Genomic DNA, 16,843 nt, shown 5'->3' on the forward strand with positions numbered 1-16,843 from the left:
TCACCACTTCTCACACAGTACAAATGAGAAGGACGAAGGGGCCTAATTAGGTCTTGGGAAACAGCGTGGGCTTGGAGGCAGAACAGCACCGAGGTAGAACATTTCATGGAAAAATAATGCAAAAAATCAAATTGGCTGTGGCCATCACTCACCTGCAGAGAACGGTTACTGCCATCCTGGGAGAACAACATCTTGGGAAGAGGGTGGTGATGAGGTGGATAACCTGCCTCATGACCATGCCTTCACGTGAAGAAGAGCTGTCATGCCACACCAGAGGGAGATGAAAGCATTAGGTGATGACTGATTTAGGGCAGATCTGCACTCACCCTTGAGAAGACAGGGTGCTGTGAAGATCAGGCATCACTCAGGTCCTGCTTGACATCAAAGGCCTTGTGGGGGGCACCCCAAATCAGTGCTAAGGGCGAAACCAAGTCCATGGGGGGCACCAGTGTCTGGTTGGTGGCATCTAGACCTTGGGTGAGGCAACAGTTCCCAGCCTGGCTGGAGTCTGGGTTGTGGCCTTTTCCCAGCTCATTTCCCAAAGTACATATGATTACACTGATGTGATCCTTTGGAATAATTATATTTGGATACACGTCCCTGTCCATGCACAAGGGGGTGAGACTGATATAAAAGACTCTGCATTAGGTGCAGACAAATCCAGGGAGAGGTAAAGCTGCACCGAAGCCCTATAACTGCTCAGAAATGGGCTCTTTTGAGGTGAAAACAGTTCTGAGCATGTGTTTGAATTCTGAGTGGCAAATTGGAGTCTGGGATTTATGATGAATGAATTGATAAGTCAATCTGGGTGGGAGCTGTCAATTTATTACAAATGTGATACAGGTCTTACCATAGCAGCCTTCCAATATCTGAAGGGAGCCTACAGGAGAGCCAGAGAGGGACTCTTTGTCAGGAAATGTGGTGACAGGACAAGGGGTAATGGTGTTAAATTGGAAGAGGGGAGATTTAGATTAGATATTAGGAAGAAATTCTTTACTGTGAGGGTGGTGAGACACTGGAACAGGTTGCCCCAGGGAAGTTGTGGATGCCCCATCCCTGGAAGAGTTCAAGGCCAGGTTGGATGGGGCTTTGAGCAACCTGCTCTAGTGGAGGTGTCCCTGCCCATGGCAGGGGGGTTGGAACTTGATGATCTTTAAGGTCCCTTCCAACTCTAACCATTCTATGATTCTATGATTTCCCCAGTCCAGAGGGGACCGTCCAGCTTGACCATCACCTTTAGGGTTCAAAGGCTGGGTTATCCTTCCCCACCTCCCAGCAATCTCCACGGTACATAGTTCCAGAAGTCATCTAGCCTGGTGGTTTGGAGTCCCTCCAGGAGGATGGGCTTTGGAAGGAAAAAGGGAGGCACAGGTAGGCATGTCCAGCCATGGGTGGATGTGCCCTCAGTTGGTTGGACCTGGCTGGAGGAGAGCATCGCTTCCAGCTTCACAGCAGTGCTGGTCTTCAGAGAGGACTAAAATACCTCTGTACACACAAAGAAATATGCCTCGATTGTACCAACTGTGAAAAGGGGTCTATGGAGCCAGCAGCAGGGACTGAGCAGAGGGGCTGGGATGCCACGTTGGATTTAGGTGTTGAAATTCCTCCGAGGGACCTCAATCCTTTTTTGCATACGGCTTTAAGCATCTTTGAAAAGAGGAGGTAAGCTCCTAGGCCACTTACTTGCATTAAAAGGCCCTTTTGGACCCGAGTGATTGTTGACAGAAAGGCTGCACGTCTGTTTTGTGAAGGCAAGAGTGTGTGTGTGCTCGTGTGTGTGTGTGTGTGCTCGTGTGTGTGCGTTCCTGCAGAACTCAGAGCCGAACCCCCAAGCTGACTTTGAAAGTCTAAATCTGCAATTCCTCTCCTATACCACCCCGCTAATTTCAGGGAAATGCTACCTTTCAAGCAGGGTAGGAAATTAAAAGAAATTAATATGCTACTCAGCAAGATTAATTAATTAGCTAATGTGCATACATCACTTAGGAACCGTAAAGCCCTAGATAACTTTTTATGTCTGAGGAAATATGGTCTAAAGTGGTTCAATTCCAGCCCAGTGAAGCTAACATCGATTAGGGAAGCTGATTTGGAGAGGAAGGTGCAGAGAGGGAGGTGGTGCCAGCGGTACCTGGTAATCACGAGATGGAACAAAAAAGCTGCCGTCTCCAGGATGAAGGACTTGAGGTTAGAAGATCATAAAACATGGGAGTCCATAAAGTTTCCGAGTTCTGAAGGCAGGCCTTAAAAGTTAATATCGTGCAGTATCAGAGCCATAACAACAAGTCACCTCCAGCCATTTAATATTCATTGAGAGTCACCCTCACTACGCATAGACCAAAAGTCCTTTAATGTCTCAGGTACGTTCCTCTTATCTAAAGGAGATTTACGGGGATATTATTGCATCTTAAGGAAATGCCAATCAATTATTTTAACATTAATTTCTGCCATTTTAATAACTCTCCCAAGACACAGACTGACCATATTTAACGGTGTAGCTGTTAAGCTGCAAGAGATGTCATTTCCCCCTGCGTAATTGGACATTGTGTCAGCCGTGCTGTCGATAACGGCTGTATAATACAATTATAGTTGTATGTTAAATTGCCATGTATTTCATATTATAATGGTGTGTTATGCCTCTAAACATCCTCTGGAAACCTTTTCACGTGCTATTCTGTACAGAGGAGTAGCCTGACATTAAATTCATCATGTTTCAATTTTAACTAAAGGGAATTAGCTGCTGACATTCCTCTAAAGTACGATAGAGGCTGGTGCTTCATGGCTTTGAGCTCTGAAAAATCACCCTCCTCTTCAAAGTGGGTACATAGCTCTCAATGCTTTTAAATTACAGCTGACTGTCTTCCCTTGGTTGTTTAAAAGGGATTGGTTTCTTTTTTTCAAGCAAACCAATATATTACATTAAAAACCCCAAGAGAAATTACCCTTAGGTGACTTTGAAAATCCAACCCCAAATGTATCACGGTAGTTCTTTAGGAGGCACCTTGTGTCTCTGAGATATACTCTGACGTTTGACTCTCAACAGTATCCATCTATCTCTACATTCATCTTGTGCATCAATGGAACAGCTCTTTCCTTAACGACCACTTCTGCGCGCTGCCTCCTCCAGCACCCCTTCGCAGCAGGACTTTTCCTTGTCATTCATTAACAAATTAATCCTGTTCTCCTGGATTTCATTCCTGGCACCACCGACCAGATGTAAAGTGACAAGTGGAGTGAATGGTGGCACCTCTCCTTCTCCTAATGGATTAGGTGCCTTTCAATGAAAATGCTCTTTAGAGCAAAGAAAAACTCTCTCCCAGCCCTGTGACACCGATTGGTTTTGACTGGGAGACTAGGTAGGAGCACTCACAGCATCCGAACGGGATGTGGAAGAAAGCCAGGCTGACACATGGCAGTTGTGGCCTTCAAAAATGAGGTGGTGGGTTACATTGCTGCTGAAGTGAGGGACCTTAAACCATGGACACTTGCTGCCTTCCTCACAAGTCATCCAGCCCACGCTCTGCTGCTCCTCTTGCTTATTCTGACACTCAAACCTTGATCTGCTGAAATTTAAGGCCAGGGGTTTTCTCCTCTGTGGGCAGAGGGTATGGATGATTTGCTCCATCTTTTCAGGTGGCTTTTCTTTATTTTAGGACAGTGTTCTTTCTTGTCCAGAATGAATAACTGCCGACCGTTCTCGCAGGTGAGGATTTCTCGGTGTCTAATTGCTTTTACTTCTTGCTTTGAACTATCCCTCCTGCCCCATACCTTGGTTTTGAGATGAAGTGCCCCAAACTGGAAACACCCTGAGTAGTACTGAGCAGACTGGAGGCAGGCGCTGCCTCCTCGTGTAGGGGATACAGCAGCTAGCTTGAAGGGGAGCTCAGCCTGGGCTGGTGACCTTGCTTGTGCCCAGTGAATACCCCAAGCAGAGGAGAGTTAGCAAACAGCACCCAAACCTTCAGTGGGATGGACGGTGTTCACTTCCAGGTCAAGCCTTGCAGAACTAGGGAAAACGCAATCAAAGCTTAGTGCAATGCTTCATTCGAACTGTGCAGCCGACTGCATTTTGCTGATACATAAAATGACTGCAGGAAACGAACCCAACAGCTGTTTGCACAGTCGTAGATAAGGTGTCACCGCCTCCCTTCGAAACCCAAAGGTGTTTTTCCCGCGAGCTGTATCTAGTGAATAAAATTGTAAGAACAAGCACAAAGAGAGGGAGAGAAAGATCCGCCTTTGGAAGCTGTAGCGCCCTTTGGGCCGTATAAAGTTGTGTAGCTCTGTTAACTTCAAAAAAAAAAAAAGGAGAGGGCTGGTCTTCCAGAGCTGAGCTTTCTGATTGAAAATAATCAGCGAGCGGGAGCTGCAGGCAGAGTCAGGCGAGCTTGCGTTGCTAGCTGAGATTTCGCAGAAGTCTTTTCAGTCTGAGAGGAATTAAAGCTGGACACCGAGGTCTTTCAAGTAAAATCTCACTTGCAGTGTTTACCTTCTGCAACCAGCATCCAGCTTCCCAGCGCTTTCCTATCTGCCCAGCCTTGCACAACAGCAAAGCCAGGAAGACTTCTGCTCTTCAAAGGGCCCTTTTTTCCCCTTGATTCAGTACTTTTAAGGTGGTGATTAGAGTGTATCTCTATAGGCACCTTCCGCAATGCGAGAGTTTGATATTCAAAGGCGAAAGGGCGCTGCCTTTCTCAGGCTTAATGGTGTAGAAGGCATCGACCAGAGCCTCGGAAAACAGTGAGGGCGGAGGAGGAATAAACAGGTCTTGGAAATTCCTCCCTAATTGTTTTTCTACTTAATTATTCAATATCTTGAAGATAAAAATGCTAAAGTCAGAAGGAAAAAAAAAAAAAAGGAATCAGTCTTACAGGGAGCGGAGGAGAGGTGTAATATTTACTATCAAAATCCGGAATTTCAAAACTGATGAAATGTAAAATATGTGAGATACCTTCAGACAACTCTTAAAATAGAAAGAACAGTAAAATCCCTTCTAGAATAGGTGCAGATGGTATCTCACAGCTACTGCAACTGTTCTTTTCAGCGCCAGAAATTATTTGGATATGGAGTTTTTTCTGCATTTTTCTTGATATAGACTCTTATCGTTAGAATCCCACTTTAAATCTTGAGCTGGAAGGGCTCCCAGGGTGCCCAAACCAAATGGCCTGCTTGGAGAAATAAGAAATGAATTCTGCTTCTGCTCTAGCCACAGGTCTCCATTAAAATGAGAGTACCAACTAAAATATCAAACCACCCAGAATTTGCCAAGTCAGTGGAAATTTTGCCTCATTTTCAGTGAATTTAGACTTTCAGGAAAGCAGGGGACACTCCCAAAGACATTTAGCCGTGTTGTGAAATTTGTTCTACTCCTGAAAAAAGGTCGTGCTGTGACACGTTTGCTATTAGCCTGAGACTTTTGATATCTCTCTCTGTTTAGTCCTGGGAAGCCGACAAAGCTCATGGTGTTCCTGAAAAGACATTGCGATTGCTGGAACCTATCAGGTGGGAAAAGTTCTTCCAGTGCTGGGCCATTCTGCAACATCTACAGACAAACAGATGAACAGAGGGATGAACTCTGTGCAAACAGATTTGTTTGGTTTTCTTTCGCTGTTCTCAGATTTGGAGCCTCTGGTTTTTGGATGAGTCAACGTATTATTCCAAAGGCATGTCTTGCACTAATTACATTTCCCTGTAGAGAACACCAGAGTCCTTGGAGCCTTCCCTCCTTCCTCCTCCTCCGGGAGGGTGCTCAGCTGGCAGGACCAAAACGCTCTCCTCATTGATATAATCAAGATGTCGCAGTCACGCTGACACTGCAACACCTGAGATGATTATTCACATTTGTGTGATGTTATTAACTTATCCCACCGGCTGGAAATGCTCTGGAGAGCTCTGCACAGATCTGGGGTTTGGTGAATAACCATGTCTGGATTGTATGCTCAGCAGCTCATCTGCCAACCCAAAACCCTTGTCAGTCCAGCTCGTTAGTTATCCTACGAACAGTGGAAAGTGACTTTCCCATTTAAAATTAAGATATTGCTTGTAAATAGTCACAACACACCCATATTTGTGCCCCTATTAGATCAAAGTAGGTGTTGACTCCCATCAGCTGATGTAACCCATCCTTTCAAACTCCCGGAGGAGATGGGCATGGAGGGGAGATATCCCACAAACCAAGACCCTGCTAAACCAAAACTCTTTATTGGCAGCGATGTCCTGGTTCACCCATTGCGTTGGCCTGAGCGGAGCCATCCTGCACTTGTGCTGGTGTAACTGAGAGCAGGATGTGGCCCAGCAGGAGCAGTACGTGCCAAGGGCATTGCTCAGCCACCGACCTTGACGTGGGATTTCTCCGTCCTTAGGGAGGCCGTCACATGTAAGAATCAGCAATGAATCTCCTTGTTCTTTAACCAAATTAGTGTCAAAGAAATTGGGTTTTGGAGGCCCCCTCCCAAGGTTTGCTAACCCCCCTCACCTCTGCCTTTGTGTGATACATCAAGGGCAGAAATAGGAGACCTGAAGGAACAGAAAATTTTAACTACTTGCTTTTTTCTCTCAAGTTTCCTTTCTTTTCCCCCAAGGACAGTGTCTGAGACACCCTCCTCTTCACTTCTGTTTCACCTTCCCCTTTAGCCGTGGGAGGACAGATGCCCTTGGAAAGAATAAACAGGAAGGGCCAGACCTGCCTCTGTTGTTAACTACTGCTGTTCCCTGGAGTCAACAGTCGCAAATCCTGCCCTGTGCCTGCACAACCAGCCCTCAGATAGAAGAAACAGCCTGAAACACAGTGAGCTGAAACACCCTCTGACCAGCCTGGCTGCAGACCAGCAGGAAAAACCAAGGGATTTTGTTACAAGAATTTTAATTCAGCTTTCCTGGGACCATGGGCCGAACATGAGTGTCTTTTAGATCTGCACTCCCAGCAAGTGGCCGGGAAAATTCATTATTCAGCCTCAGCCTTCACTTTTTTCGTGACCCAAAACCCAACAAGACAACAAATGGTCTCCCTTCGACTTGCCCAGATGCAATGTACAGTCCACATAGAGCACCCTGAGCAAAGCGCTGCTGCCGAGTGGTGGGATCCCCCATACAGCCAGGATGAGGGACCGTCCTCCTTACAGCCAGGATGAGAATTCTGCTTTACAACCTGGCAGTGTTCAGAACTGGGCCCGAGGGGTATCAGCTGCGTAGGGCTCTTGAGCAAATACCAGCTTTACGAAAAGTTGTTCTGGTTCGCAAAGTTAGGGATGGTTTCCAGCGAATCCGGGGCAGATTGATAGTTTTGGCGTAAGTGTTATGTCTCTGAGCCATTTCAAGCAGCAGCTATTTTGGATTCTTCTCCTTCCAGCTGCAGCTGGAGGTGTTGGTTGAGCCCTGTTGCACCAGATGCCACCAAACAAACATGAAGAGCTGTCTCCTGCTTTGATGTGTGTGCAATCTGAGCTGAGAAGATCCTTTCTTGAGAGCGCTGAGACTCACCAGCAGCCCTGAGAGCGTAAGATGCACCTCACACCACCCCATGTCCAGCCCTCCTCATGGTGCTGCCCTTCCCAAGCTTCTGACAACTGATCAAACCCTCTGGCCCTTGAAAATAAAGGCATGAAGCTGCAGAGACTGGAAACCTAGTGGGTCCCCACATCAATTTTAGCTCTAATGGCAATGGAAATGTCCCCCGTGTCCTGGGTTGAGAGACACAGGACTAACTTTTCTTCTAATGCTGGGGAAAATTACATTTTTAGAAGACTCTAGTGTCTGAATTTGTGAAAATATTTACTTTATAGCCAGCCAGGCTCTGTGGGATTCAAGGTTAGTGTTTTCAGGCCTTGCCAGGTGCAGGGACAAGGAGGAGCAAGGCCTGGGCATTTGACCCAGGCTGGCCAACAGGAGTATTTCATACCATGAACGTCACATTCAATATAAATTAGAGAAGTTTGCTGCGTAGCGGGCTCTCTCCCTGATGGCGGCGGTCCAGACAACTCCTTGCCCCGGTGCCGGAGCCCTGAGCCCTTCCCTTCCTTCTGAAGCCATTGCGCTCGCAGTGTCTGATACTTGCTGTCCGCTGCTGGGAGTGCACAGCTTCCTGCTGATAGAATTGGCTGAGTATAATTCCTGTATATCTTATATCAGTATCGGGATTAATACTGGTTCTTTAGTATTATTGTTAATTATTTAGACTTAGTCTATTAAATCTATTTATACTTCAACCCTTGTGTTTCTTTGTGTTCCCCGATTCCCCTTTCCGGGTGGGGAGGGGTCATCGGGTGATAGAATAATTGTCTAACGACAATAGATTGTTATGGGTTCTCTCAAACCATAACACCCCGCAACCTAAATGCCCAGGAAACACACAGCAGCTCCTTGATACTTGCAGATGTGACCCAGCTCAGAGAATCACGTGAAAGCAAACATCTCTGGGCTTGAGTGTTGCACAGCTTCGTCACGTGTGAATGGTGGAAGACCCTGTTGTGCTTACATGTGGTGCCAAGGCGTGTGAGCACCAGCTGTGTGTGTGGTGTGTACAGGAATGTTTCCTGAGCCAAAGAATGATCACGTTGTACGTCTGTGGACCTCGTAGCATCCGTTCAGCCCAGCAAACCAGTGCCGTGCAGTGACACAGTGCAGTAACCATACAGTGCAGTGACACAGTGCAGTGACACAGTGCAGTAACCATACAGTGCAGTGACACAGTGCAGTGACACAGTGCAGTGACACAGTGCAGTAACCATACAGTGCAGTGACACAGTGCAGTGACACAGTGCAGTAACACAGTGCAGTAACCATACAGTGCAGTAACACAGTGCAGGGACACAGTGCAGGGACACAGTGCAGGGACACAGCGCAGTAACCATACAGTGCAGGGACACAGTGCAGTGACACAGTGCAGTAATCATACAGTGCAGTGACACAGTGCAGTGACACAGTGCAGGGACACAGTGCAGGGACACAGTGCAGTAACCATACAGTGCAGTGACACAGTGCAGTGACACAGTGCAGTAACCATACAGTGCAGTAACACAGTGCAGTGACACAGTGCAGTGACACAGTGCAGTAACCATACAGTGCAGTAACACAGTGCAGTGACACAGTGCAGTGACACAGTGCAGTAACCATACAGTGCAGTGACACAGTGCAGTGACACAGTGCAGTGACACAGTGCAGTAATCATACAGTGCAGTGACACAGTGCAGTGCCGTGCAGTAATAAGGCTCTGGAGCAGGAAAGTTACCACGTCTGTGTCTGCTATTAACATTTAGAAGGTAATCTCCTTAACACCATAAATGCTAACTACTCTGGCATGCCCTTGACAGGTATAATTGTCTGTAGTCCTGTAAAAAATAATAGCCATCTGGCAGAAAGTACTGACGCTGTGAGAAGAAAAAGAAGATGGGCGCCAGCAGGAGACCAAAGCAAATCCCCCAGCACAGGTTACCTTGGGGCTATTTGATTGCCTGGCAATCTGCTCATGTCCCTCTTTTCAGCTGCTTTCAATGTCATGGGAGGAGCATCTTTCAGTTCTAGCCTTAGAGCCGGCACAAGCCCTTTCTGAATTTATTACAGACAAGGAAGCAGGAATACTTCTGCTTTGCTGGAACTGACAAACATGAAAAAAGGGTGAGCCTGGTGGAGATCAAACCCATGGGTTACATGAGAAACCTCGCTCAGTTTCTGAAAGGAGTGTATCGCCCTGCTAATAGTATGCTGTATATCATCTGGCGCTTGCAAGGAATGACCTGCCTGTTCCTCAGCATCTCTGGCTCTCCTCATCATTACAGCCCTTGTAAAAAATGGCATATTAAGTGCAAAGACCAACAGTCCTGGAAAGGAAACGATGCCTGTTATTCACAGAACCAGAGCACTACAGGCAGCCAAGCGCAAACTTCTCCCAGGGCATCTCTTGGCTTCAACCTTGATCCACAGAGCTCTTTCTTGGGGTAAAGAAAGAACCCGGTTCACTGTTGTTTATTCACTGGCCTTTCTGATAAGACTGATGAAAAAGCCTGTGGAAATGGTGGCTACTGGTAAAGCAGGAACATTTTCCAGCAGGTGCCAGGCTAAGACTCGCTGTACAGGGGCTGCCGACCCGTCACCAGTTGGCAGTGAACTGGGGAAGGTATTGAGTATCGCCTGCGATGAACATCAGCCTTTGCTGCCACCACCCTACCTGTGGAGGGAGGGCAGAAGGATATGGAAGGAAGGAAATTCCCCGGCCAAGGCTCTTCCCAGGCTCTGATAGAAACCAGGAACCCTGATAGCTCAGAAACAAACAGTTTTCATCCGAATTCCATGACCCAAGATAATCAAACAAGTTCAAATCATCTTCCAAAAGTCATTCAGGCTTAACAACCCCTTTTCTGAACTTCACTAAGGTTATGGCCAGATTTTCACTTCAAGAGTGGAGCAAAATCTGTCTCCAAACTGTGAGAAAAGAAATTTGAACTTCTGTCTAAATTAAGAGCTGTATTCACAGTTGGTCTGATCTTTGCTGGTGGTTTTACCTTTGCAGCTTTAAAGAAGTGCTGAGTTCACCCATCCCAGTGACGATGCATTGGCATCATCTCACCTTCTGCTCCATCTTTGAGGAAAGTGCCCATTCTGAGGTTTACCTGAAATCTCCCTGTGGCTTTTTAATACCCTCCAAGAGGATGGTCTCTGCTACGGTGAAGTCTGCTGAGGATGGATTGACTGCAGTTAATGATAACAACAACCACCAGACCAACGCCGAAGAATTTAGGGAGGAAAAAGGCATGTTTCACTCCTTGCTCTCAGAGAAGCTGATCTTGCCTTTACCCTCTGGGTGAGCATAGATGAGCTACAGATTGAAGACATCTGCTATGAGACAGCTGGATTCACACAGCCGAGATGTCATCCACAACCTTCAAACAAAGCCACACCAAAGAGAAGGTGCTGCACCCCATTGCCTGCCTAATTCCTTCCCTGGTGAAGGTAAAATCTGAAATCTCTCTAAAGGGAATCCACTTTGGCAGACACACCACAGCCAACGTCATGACGGCCCCCAGCACGGAGGCGGGCCAGGCTTTAGGGCCACCTCACTCCTGAGATCTCTCTTACACAATTTTATGGACATCAACTCACTGCCAGGATCTGAGAATCATTTTATAAATGGCATATGACTTAATTTTACATTTTTTGAATCTGTAGACTAGGCGTTCAGCAGTAAGACTGTCACATGAAGCAGTTAAACGGCTCAAGGCTTTTACAGCCTGCCAGCCGATAGGTGATGGAACAGCTGATCCTAAATGTCTCATACTGAAAGTCTCACAGGAGGATTTTCTCCAAAGGATTCATATTTAGCCCTTTGATTCCCCCTAAATTGCTTTCCCTGACCCCATTTAAGAGTTTTTTGAAGGACACTGACACTTGCTTTTCAGATTTTCATCTAATCCTTCTCCCACTTTGCATAAATCAGGAGTCACTGCACTAAAGTCTATTTCTTCCATAAGCATTAGCAAAACTGCTAAAACCACCAAGATTTATTTCAAACACTGGCTTCAGTCCTAGCGATAAGTAACTTTGAGCATGGCAATTGCTCCTCACTTAAAGGACCATGGCATGGTGTTCGCTCATCTGGGTTTTCCTGCGTGTCTGCTGAAGGCTGGGCTCACCCTGCAGCCTCCCCAGAGGTCTGCCCGATTCCCTGTTCCCTGCCCAGCCTCCTGTTCCAGGACTGTGATGTGCCATCACCTCTGGGACAGCTGCTCCTGGGTTTCATGTGGTTGAAATCAGCTGGTGGGACCCATGGAGACAAGGAGGCAGAGCCACAGCAGCCTCCGCGGGAGCTCGGGGACACGGCAACGGGTCAGAGACATGAAGCAGAGTCCATGGGTTGGATTTGGGCAGTGCTGGCTTCCAGAGATTCATCCAACCACAGCTCCATTACATGTTTTTTCATTACGTGCGAGCTACACCTGCCTGCCTCACTGTCCCGAGCTACTGTTTCGATCGTTGCCAAAATCCGTTGCTGGAAAGATTTGTTTTAAACATGCTGCTACTTCTCAGACTGGTTTTGTTGAGCTTTCATCTCACCCGCTCTTCTCTACGGTTATACATCTCTAACCTTATATATCCCCACGCTGTCCCCACTGCTGGCTGCCACCGGAGTGAAACCAGAGAGGGGACTTCACCTTGCTTTATTGGATGAGGAGTAAAACGAGCCACTGCAGAGCCAAATGCATCTCTTAATTTCACTTTGTTAAAATCAATGCTGTTACCATGGCTTGATTCAGCCCATCAGCTTTACAGCCCAAAAGAACCAAGCGATATCGAGTGGCCATTACCTGCTGGCAGTTCCGGGGACGGCTTCAGCTGCATTCCCATCTTCCCGTACAACAGGGTCCTGATGCTTCCCACGTCGCCTCTCCCTCCATTGGCACCATCCAGCTATCAAAGCCCACAACACAGACCTCATCTTCTTAACGGGGCCCCTCCTTGTCCAACCGACGATCTGCCTGGGGGCTCCCACTGCTCCCATCCAACACAGCCACCACCTAGAGCCCCCTTAGGAAAACTGCCTTTCCAGGGAGGTTTGTGGCCCTTAAATTTTGCATTCACATTTTGTTAAGCAGGCAGCACTGGCTGAATTGCAGCTCAAATAGGTAATTAAACAGCAATCCATCCACAGCCCAATTTACGCTGTTCCAGCTGAATATATCACATCTGGGCTTGCACGGTAGTACAGCCCTCATTCCTTAACACGTGTAAACCCCGTTCCACTGCCTCCATCAGTATCACCTATATTAGAACCATGACTTTAGAAAAAAAAAATCACCCTGTACATTTCAACAACAAAAGGAACAGAAATGAAATCTTTCCAGCTTACTGGAACATCACGTCTCTGCTCCGTGGCTCAGGGGGACTGGGGAGAACAACGGCCTCACTCACCGTTTTCCAGGGTTGTTGCACATACAAGTCATAAACACAGCAGCACAGTCACCTCGGAGCAACGCCTCTGATCTCTACCAGCTTAGAAATGCTACCTGCGCCAGGGAGGACTTTTCATCTGGGTTCCTTGGCATTAGTATTAACTCCAGAGCGGCTCTAAAAAAGTCATGCGGCTGGGGACAGGCCTGGCAACACTCCTGATATGTGCTCTTGAACTCTGTCATACCCTGCACAGGAGGGGAACTTCTGCCCTGACAACACACCGCAGTGCAGCCGGCTAATTCCTGTAAAGGTCTAATTCGCTCAAAGGTCTAAACTCCTCCGGAGCAGCTTGCCACTGGCCTGTCCCCTGGGCAGTGAGTGGCACCGCCTTGTCATGGGGCAAAGGATAACGCATGGTGCAAGGCAAAAAAGAAACAGCAGAGCAAATCAGGAGATGTCATCTCCTGTAGATATTCAGTATATCCATGTAGATACAAATACACACACCCTATCCTATCCCATCCCATCGCATCACATCCCATCCCATTGCCTCTCACCCCACCCTCTCCCACCCTATCCTATCCCACCCTATCCCATCCTATCCTATCCTATCCTATCCTATCCTATCCCATCCCATCCTATCCTATCCCACCCTATCCTATCCTATCTTATCCTATCCTATTCCACCCTATCCTATCCTATCCTATCCCACCCTATCCTATCCTATCTTATCCTATCCTATTCCACCCTATCCTATCCTATCCCATCCTACCCCATCCCATCCTATCCTACCCCATCCCATCCCATTCTACCCTATCCTATCCTATCCCATCCCATCCCATCCCATCTTGATGCAGGAATTCAGCATCTTATAGAAATGGGTTTGCAGAGCTTCTTTATCCCCTCCTGGCGTTTATCTCCCTGAAAAAAAAAACCCACACCATTTATCCTGGCAGCAAAAGGCCGCTCCGAGAGGCTGGTGGAGATGCAGGGAGGGCTGCGGGTGGGAGCACTCTGTGCCAGCACATGTCCAGGGGGGCCAAACCGTGCTGCGGGTCAGATGTGGGGTGCATTGGCAGAACCCCATGGGGATGGAGGCTGGGGTCTGCCAGGCAGGGCTGAGGTGTACCTGGCTCCCTGCCTGCACTCGCCCCCTGTCTCTGCCAGTTTAATGAACACCACGTTCACACAAAGTGTGAATAGCAAAACGCAGGGGGGGTTGGGGGGGTGGGGGGAAACACACTCGGGATAGAGAAAAGTGTGACAAAAGCTGCACATATTTTCATCAACCAAAGGCCAGGACATAATAATAATCACTTTCCCAGCCCGGAGGAGAAGAACAAGACCAAGGGTTTCTTTTCAGAGCAGCTGAGACAATAGTGACAAAGGGCCACACAAGGTCAGTGACACTTCTGCAACTCATGTCAGCTGAGGAGCTGGCCCTGATCTGTCATCTCCCTGCTGATCACTGACAACTGCGACCACGAGGCACAATCCAGCTCTGTGTTCCCGAGCTGCGGAAACCTCCCCGCGCTCAATGGGGCTACACAACGAGGCGGCCAACGAGACCGAGCTCTGCTGCATTCAGGTCCGGGGCTGCTCCGCTCCCTCCGCTTTGGTGACTCGCCGTGATTGTCACGTTTCTCTTCCCTCACCCCTTCGCCTTCGTCAGCCCCTCGGGCTCATTTGCATGGCTGGGAAGGGAGAGAAACTCTGCAGTTGCCGACTCTGTCAACAATGTCCTAAAAAGTGCCATTAACCGGCATGCAAACCTTCCCCGTCGTTCAGCTTTGGAGGCGCAGTGCTCAACAGAGGTTTTTACAGCTCTGTTTGAAAAAAAAAATAAAAATAAAACAAGGAGTGGCAACTCTTAGAAGAAGTAGCAGCTTTTGTCTATCTAGGGTCATAGAATCATAGAATCATCTGGGCCAGAAGGGACCTTCAAAGGTCATCTAGTCCGACCCCCCCCGCAGTCAGTGGGGACACCCCCAACTAGACCAGGTTGCCCAGGGCCTCGTCGAGCCTCACCTTGAATGTCCCCACCGCCCTGGGCAACCTGTTCCAGCGCTCCACCACCCTCATGGTAAAGAACCTATTCCTAATGTCTAATCTAAATCTGCTTTTTCCAGTTTAAAGCCATTACCCCTTATTCTGTCATTGCCAGCCTTTGTAAACAGACTGTCTCCAGCCTTCCTGTAGCCCCCCTCAGGTACTGGAAGGCCACTATGAGGTCTCCCTGGAGCCTCCTCTTCTCCAGGCTGAACAGCCCCAGCTCCCTCAGCCTGTCCTCATAGCAGAAGTGCTCCAACCCCCTGAGCATTTTGGTGGCCCTCCTCTGGACCCGCTCCATCAGGTCCATGTCCTTCTTATATTGAGGGCTCCAGACCTGCACACAGTACTCCAGGGGAGGTCTCACCAGAGCAGTGTAAAGTGGCAGAAGGGTCCCTGCCAGGTATGCAGCAAAAATCATATATCCTTCTCAAGGCACTACCAACCAGCTGGGCTTTGGTCCTTGGGGCTTGATGCTCCCTTTGGTCCTTTCAGCCCTGAGGTTTGTGTCAAGAAGGACATCCCCAGTGTCACCTGAGCACGGCAGAGGATGGAAACCTGCAGGAGTATTTCACACGGCATCTCGCACCCAGCTGGGTGACAGCGGGCAGATTATCAGATGCGGGTTTAGACATTTCTTCCTTCCTTTTATAAGGCTGGTCGAGGAGGGGAGGTGGTAATTCCAGAGCTACGCTCAGGATTGCACGACCGGTGTGAAGCCAGGGGTATAAACAGCTGATAGTTAACACCTCGACTGCCTTTAACGTGCACGGAGCTCCTAAGCAAGAAAATGAAAGTATCAGCAATAGTTTGCCTTCAGCACTGTTTCTTTCCAAGCAGAGAACAACATGTTTCCAGAAGAAGAATCACAGAATCACACAGAATCACTGAACGGTTTGGGTTGGAAGGGACCTTAGAGATCATCGAGTTCCAACTCCCCTGCCGTGGGCAGGGACACCTCCACTAGAGCAGGTTGCTCAAAGCCCCATCCAACCTGGCCTTAAACACTTCCAGGGATGGGGCATCCACAGCTTCTCTGGGAAACCTGTTCCAGTGCTTCACCACCCTCACAGTAAAGAATTTCCTCCTAATATCTAATCTAAATCTCCCCTCTTCCAATTTAACACCATCACCCCTTGTCCTGTCACTACACTTCCTGACAAAGAGTCCCTCTCCGGCTCTCCTGGAGGCTCCCTTCAGATATTGGAAGGCTGCTATGAGGTGTCCCCAGAGCCTTCTCCTCTCCAGGCTGAACAACCCCAGCTCTCTCAGCCTGTCTTCATAGGGGAGGTGCTCCATCCCTCTGATCATCTTCGTGGCCCTCCGCTGGACCCGTTCCAACAGGTCCATGTCCTTCCTGTGTTGAGGACTCCAAAGCTGGACACAGTATTCCAGGTGGGGTCTCACGAGCGCAGAATAGAGAGGTAGAATCACCTCCTGCGACCTGCTGGCCACACTTCTCTTGATGCAGCCCAGGATGCAGTTGGCTTTCTGGGCTGCCAGTGAACATTGCTGGCTCATGTTGAGCTTCTCATCCACCAACACCCCCAAGTCCCTTTCCTCAGGGCTCCTTTCTAATACCTCATCCCCTAGTCTGTATTGATAGCGGGGATTGTTCCAGCCCAGGTGCAGAATCCTGCACTTGCTCTTGTTGAACCTCATGAGGTTTACCTGGGCCCACCTCTCCAGCCTGTCCAGGTCCCTCTGGATGACATCCCGTCCCTCTGGTGTATCGACAAGACCACACAGCTTGGTGTCATCTGCAAACTTGCTGATGGTGCACTCAATCCCTCTGTCTATATTGTTGATGAAAATGTTAAACAGTACCGGTCCCAGCACAGACCCTTGAGGGACACCACTTGTCACTGCTCTCCATCTGGACTTCAAGCCATCGAGTACCACCCTCTGGATGCAA

The sequence above is a fragment of the Numenius arquata genome, chromosome 17, assembly GCF_964106895.1.
Source record: "Numenius arquata chromosome 17, bNumArq3.hap1.1, whole genome shotgun sequence".
Classification (NCBI taxonomy): domain Eukaryota; kingdom Metazoa; phylum Chordata; class Aves; order Charadriiformes; family Scolopacidae; genus Numenius; species Numenius arquata.